The sequence below is a fragment of the Chionomys nivalis genome, chromosome X, assembly GCF_950005125.1.
Source record: "Chionomys nivalis chromosome X, mChiNiv1.1, whole genome shotgun sequence".
Lineage (NCBI taxonomy): Eukaryota > Metazoa > Chordata > Mammalia > Rodentia > Cricetidae > Chionomys > Chionomys nivalis.
Window position 1 is genome coordinate 18596466 of NC_080112.1, and position 6854 is coordinate 18603319.

Consider the following 6854-nt stretch of genomic DNA (forward strand, 5'->3'; position numbering starts at 1 on the left):
GGCCGGGAATGTTCTAGGGGCTATCTCTATGCTTCTGGGGTCAGCCTCAAATCCATTAGAAACAACCCGAGTACCCTTCACTTTTTCCACTATTGTGTGTCATTTTTACATTGACAACTGCCATTTTTTCCCTTTGGATGCAGTAAAGTAAGAAAACTGTTAACACTTTATTCACATAAGAACATCTTGATTTTATTTGATAGCTTTCTCAGTTTATTTAAATAATGCCTTTTGAGAGATTTGTTTTTCTTCTTGTGTTTTCAAACAGAAAATATACAGTTATGCTTCCCCATGCAAGAAGGGATCCGGAAGAGCCCCAAGGACCTGAAAGCTCGCATGCGGTGAAAGAGCACATAGTAATTTATGACTCAGACGATGAACCGGATTTCTGTGTTTCACTTCCGAGTGATACTCAAGGTATAAGATGTCAAATGTTGGGGGCTGCCAAACTGGCTCTGGGAGTAAAAGTGTTTACCATGCAAGCAGGAGGACCTGAGTTTGATTCCCCGAACCCTCATAGTAGAAGGAAGGAAAGAAATCTACTGCAGAAAGCTGTTCTCTGATCCCCACACTGACGTGTGTCTACTACTAATAATAATATAAAAAAATTTAAAGGCATCGAATGTGTTGATAATTTGCTCCAGCTCTTTTGTTTTGAACCTAATACACTTACAATTTGTTAGTTTATTCTGTGTACTTTACTGTCCATATCCCTATACCTAAATTTTAGAAATCCATGTAGTGTATCTTGTCTTTGAAGTCCTAACATGTTGATCGATAAATAACTTGCTATGTATCTTATCCTAGAAACACTTCAAAATTTGTTCCTACACATGGTCATGAATCATGATTTAACTTCATCTAACCTTCAAAGAAAAATTTGTGTTTCTATATCTAATACAAAAGCTTAAGTTGTCAATGTCTGAAAGAACTGCAAACATAGTTTTATTGCTGTTTGTTAAAAGTGTTCTTAATTTCAAAAATATTTTTTTTCTTGTCAGTGGAACAGAGTTCATCAAGTGATTCACCTGGAAGGAGAAGTCCCATAGAACTGTTTGTTGATGTGGGGTAATATATTAAAAATTGTTTGACTGTTGAATAATGTATTTCAAGAAATACTTGCTTTGTTTATGTAACAGGTAGTATATATAAGATACTTGACATTTGCTATTTTTTCCAAACTGTTATATCTTATGAATCCTTAACGAAGCAGTGTTTGTCATTGTATTTGATATTTAATAGGGGAGTTTGTGAATGCTTGGAAAATGCTCTTTTACTGAACTATCGTGCCATTTTTAAAATGTGATTTCTTCTTAGGGAAAAGGTAGAGTCTCTTCTTGGAAAAGTTGCAGGTATGTTTTAAAGATACTTTTTTAAGAAAATTATTTAAAACTACATAATAATTTGCATATAATGTGTTAGCCAGCATATTACATGCCTACTTTTCAATGCTTTGTTCTCATTTATAAGATTTTCATAAAATATTTGTGATTTAGCATCATATTTATTCTTCCTTATAGTTTTTCATGATGAGAAAAGTAAAAATAATGCTTTTAGACATATGTGACTTCAATGGATTTTTAGAAGAAAATAGGAAAAGTTTTTATACTTTTTGAACAGACTAAATGATCTACTATTTCTATATATCAGTTTCTTTTACTCTGTATATCAGTTTTCTTTTTTAAAAAATCATTTTGTTTCCTAGGATTTATACTGCATTCCTTTCTAGGCAGTATAAAACTGAAGCTTCTAATATAACTCCTTGTTACTATTTTTATTCTAATAAATTATAATCTAAGAAGAAAATTAGATAGCCAATAGAGGTTTAAAATATGAACCCTAAAACCTTGTTTTACGAAGTTTGTTAAGGATCAGTTACATGGGGTTTCTTGGGGAGAATAATCACTTTTGCTTGTTTACTCGTTTGTTTTGAGATCGTCTCATAGGGAACTCAGACTAGCATTAACATTGTAGAGCACCTGACAACCTCACAGGTGCTGGGATTACAGGGACAGACAAACCCAACCAAGGATAGTATTATTTTAAGAGTTAATAGGGGATGGAAAAATGGTTCGATGGTTAAGAGCACTGGCATCTTCCAAAGGAATCCAATTTGATTCCCAGCACCTTTATGGTGGCTCACAACCATCTATGTGTAACTCCAGTCCAAGGGGATCTAGTGCTGCCTTTTGGGTTCAGTGGAAACAAGGCTCATGGTACACAGACCTAACCAGATGAAAGCAAAATGCCCCCCTTCATATACACTTACAAAACAGTTAAAATTAGGCTTCTTTAAGGATTACTCATATAATCAGCTTTTTTTGAAAGTTTTTCTCTATTTAGTGGTGTCAAGATAAATGTTTTATAATTTGTTGTTTAATATGTGTGTTAGCTGCTGAAATTATCTCTTCCATATATGTGTTGTATGAAAAAAATTTAGCTACTAAAATTCTAAATTATTTATATAATAGAAATTTCTTATGGTTATTAAAAGTAACTGACAAGAATTTTCTTTTCTTATTGAGATACAGTCTCACAATGTAGCTTTAAATGGCCTCGAAATTGGTATGTAGGCCAGGCTAGCCACAAATTTACAGAGATCTGTGTGCCTTTGCCTCTCCAGTGCTGGAGTTAGTAGTGATGCACTGTCGGGTTTGTTTGTTTGTTTTTTCTTTTCTTTCTTTTGCTACCATAGCATATTTGAAATTTAAATTTTTTATGAACTGCTTGCTGTACATAGTGGTAAAAATGCCCTATAAAGGCTTAATGAAATATAAATAGTAACCAAAGCATACAAAACAAGACATGCTAGGCAAGTGCTTAAACTCAGCTACATCCCCACCCTCTCACTCTCTCATACAAATAATGTTAACAAATTAACCTTTTTAGGATATATTTTTAATAAGTAATTTTATTCCATGCTCTCTAACAAGAATTCAGGCAAATGCACGCTTCCAGTATAGAGTGTTTTATAAATTTTAGAAGTAGTTAGCTTTTATTTATTTTTCATAAATTCTATACTTCCCCTTTGCTTTGTTTATTAGTTCATTTTTGTCACCTCTAAAAACATCTTCAGTTAGGAAAATCCTAATTACCATATGGCTATTAAAAATGATTGGGACCAGAAATGCTTCAGATTTCAGAGTTTTGAATTTGGAATGTTTTCATAGAAATTGTTGACTGAACAGACCTAGTCAGAAAATCTAAAATCCTAGGTGTTCAAAATATGAAAGCTGTATCATATTGACACTATAGTTTTAAATGTTAAATGTTTAAATGTTTGTTATTGATGAGTGAGCATTATTAGAATTTATAATTACTTGAATGTGTGAGAACAAAGTAATTTCTTAAGCATTGAATTCTAATGAACATTTTTTAAAATACAGTTGACATTAACCGTGCTCTTACTGCTAAGAGACAAAGACTGGAAACAAACACCAAGTCTTTTGAAGGAATTGACCAGAATATGAAACAAGTTTGGAACTCACATGAAGATGCTGTGTAAGGTTTTTCTTTCCTAAAACAAAAGAAAACAAACAAAAAACCTGTTTGTACCAATTTTTAATATATATTTATGTAAAGCACTTAAGAAAAATGTCATTTTCTGTTTGAGTCTCTAGTGAAAATATTTGACTTTTCTCTAGGCAGGTGCTTCCATGACCTATCTCTATAGTGTTGCTTCACAGAAGCCAATGAAGATTAGGTTTTTCTCCTTTAAATAACAACTGGTATTTTATTATTCACTCCTGAAATTAGTTGAATTAAGTTTAGATGAATAGAATCTAATAACTGTTATTTAACCATAGCTGATGGTGTAGAGAGAGGTCAATTTGAATATACTAAGCACTTAGCTCTTGGTTTATACTAGATTGTGGCTGTGCCAAAATGGGGAGTGGGGAACTTAGTGAAATGTTTTGTTTGAAAATCATTTAGTATTTTTAAGACTCTATATTAAGTAGAAAAAAATAAAAAATGAACTTTTTGGAGAAAATATTATTTTGAAAATAGATACACGTATGATAAAATTTCCAGTTTTCAAAAGTTCCCACGAGAGGGGAGACTTTTATGTTAGGAAGAAGCACTTCTGGAATCAATGTAAATCTAATTTTACTTCTGAGTTTTCCATCAGAATATTTAAACTGTTATTACTTTCTTTTTCCACTATAATAGTGTATCAATTCAATTTTGGCTTGAATGTTACTTTCCTACTAGTATAAGAAGTAACTCCATTCATTATTATGTTTACAGGGCAAAGCTTAACGGAGAGTCTGCTCAGGCATTTACAAATCTGTTTCAGCAATGGGATTTGGATTTTCAGAAAGTACAGGAAAAATATGTAAAACTAATGGTTGGTATCACAATTCTAATTAATATGCATGGAGAAGCTATTCTTGTGTTAGTTGCATAAAACAAAGCTGAGCTTGTTTAGAGACTGAAATTTCCAAGAATAAATGGTGTCTTGAAAATGATTTTCTACCTTATCTGGCCTATAATTTTAGGAAGCTAATGAAGAAGGTTCATAACATGTTAGTGTTTAGAGAATAATTTAAACAGGCATAATGGTTATTAAAGAGAAATAATAAAGTTAGTCATTTTAAAATATTTTTTCTGAGTTTAAAATAGATTTTTTTTAATTTAAAGTTTTAGAGATTAAGCTGTAGCTCAAAAGGACAGTGTTTGCCGTGCATGTATGAGACCCAGAACAACCAACCATTACTAAACTGTTAATACAGTTTTCCCCTTTGTATTTGTAGAATGATTTTCAACAGGAAGAAAAGGCTTTTCAACAGTGTAGACTTGTTCAGAGCAAGAGACTGAGAACAATTAAACAAATACATGAACAGTTCATAAAGGTATGTTAGACACGATAACAATATGTTCCTAAAGATATAATGTACATTTTCCTTACCAGAATAAGGTAATTTCCATTTTGAACGAATTGTTTTTAATTGATGTGGTAGATCTATAGAATTCTAATGGTTTTATGGTGGTTATTTCAGATAGAAGATGACAAATTATGAGTTTTCCATAGATATATGCTTCACATGTATTAATAGTCATACTTCAAGTATATTCATTTTCTTTATTGAACTGGAAAGAGAAGGTCTACATATCATTTCTATGATCTTTGTAATCCTCATATATATTAAATAGGAAAGGCTCAAAATACATTTTTGCAAAGATTTAGTGCAAAGGATATCCTGTAACTGGAGTTACAGAAAGTTAAGAGCAGCCTTGTGGGTGCTGGTCATCAACTCCAGGTCCTCTGCGAGAGCAGCCAGTGCTGTTACCTACTGAATCATCTCTCCAGCCCCAGGAAGGACCCAAGTTAAATTAAACCTTATTTTGAAATTTAGTAGGGAAGTTTTTCTAGCATGTCAATTTTTAAAATTATTCCAATGGCTAAAATAACTTATATCCATTATCCTAGAATTTAATAGTCAAAGATTAAAATTTGTTCCTTGAGAATTAAGTATATGCTAGTAAGTTTATGTATAAACAATAGTTTTAAAATATTTTAAAATTATTTTATGTGTTTCCAAATTCAGCTCTTGCAAGTTTGCTCTAATATTCCCTGAAACTATTTTCAAATTTCTTCATAACCCATGTTTTCACTACTAGACTTTGACGATTTTCATTTCCATAGTGCTTCATTATTTATTTAAGTCCTATTGCTGAGATCCTAGCTTATACTATTTAATATTCTCATCATCCTTTGCTTCTACTATGAAAACTGTTTGCTCTGTCTTTCAATTCATTCTTCATAGTTCTTGCCACATATATATAATAAATTATATGCATGCATGCATACATACATACATACATATATTTGGCTTTTCCAGACAGGGTTTTTCTTTATAACTGTCTTAGCTGTCCTGGAACTCACTCTGTAGAACAGGCTGACCTCGAACTCACAGAGATCTGCCTACCTCTGCTTCCCGAGTGCTGGGATTAAAGGCGTGCACCACCACCGCACGGCCGTTATGTTTTTGGTTAAAATGATTATTTTTTCTGGGAAAAGGAGCAATTATGTATTATCCTCTCTTGTTTTCTCCATAGCACTTAACATTGTATTTGTCACTTGGTTGGTGATGATTAGGCAATGATTGGTAAATGATTAGGAAAGATTTAAACCATTATTTTTAAAAGATCAGCACATTCATGCAGTATTAGTGCTAAAGACAGATGAATGGACAGTTGGAGGGTAGCTGGTCACTAAAGTGAGATACTCTCTTACAAAACAATAATATAAATTTTGCTATTAATGACTTGAAAAATAGTCTCATACTATAGATTATTTTTCCCTTTGGTAAATTTGTCACATCATGCTACATTGACTTTTTGTCTTTAAGTAGATTGTAGCCTGATGTTTGAGAAAATCATTAGAAATGTTCGCAATTATGATGGTTGCCTAGAAGACTCTTCAGTATTCCTATTTCTCTATTTTCCATTTTCTTTTTCTGGAAGAGAAAGTGTCTATATTTCACATGTTAGCTCAGGCTCTCCCAATGGCGCCTGCAAAGTTTGTGATACTGTGCCCAACTCTTGCCCTCTCCAGCCTCAGCCTGACCTTAACATTTACTAAAACTGCTTCTTGAGCACAGTGTGCCATTGTATCTTCTAGAACTCTGTTTGGTTGATGTCTGAGTTATTTTGTGACTTAACAGTAGTAATTTGGGTCTTCGTGTATTAGGTTTTTTTTTTCTTTTTTCTCAAAGTAATGTGTATTACTAAAATATTTAAAATTCTCTTGAAATTTTATTTTAAAACTTAGAACTTGGGATGAAAGATGCCATGGGACTAAACTAGCCTTTTGTGTTTAGAATTTGGAAGATGTGGAGAAGAAGAACGAC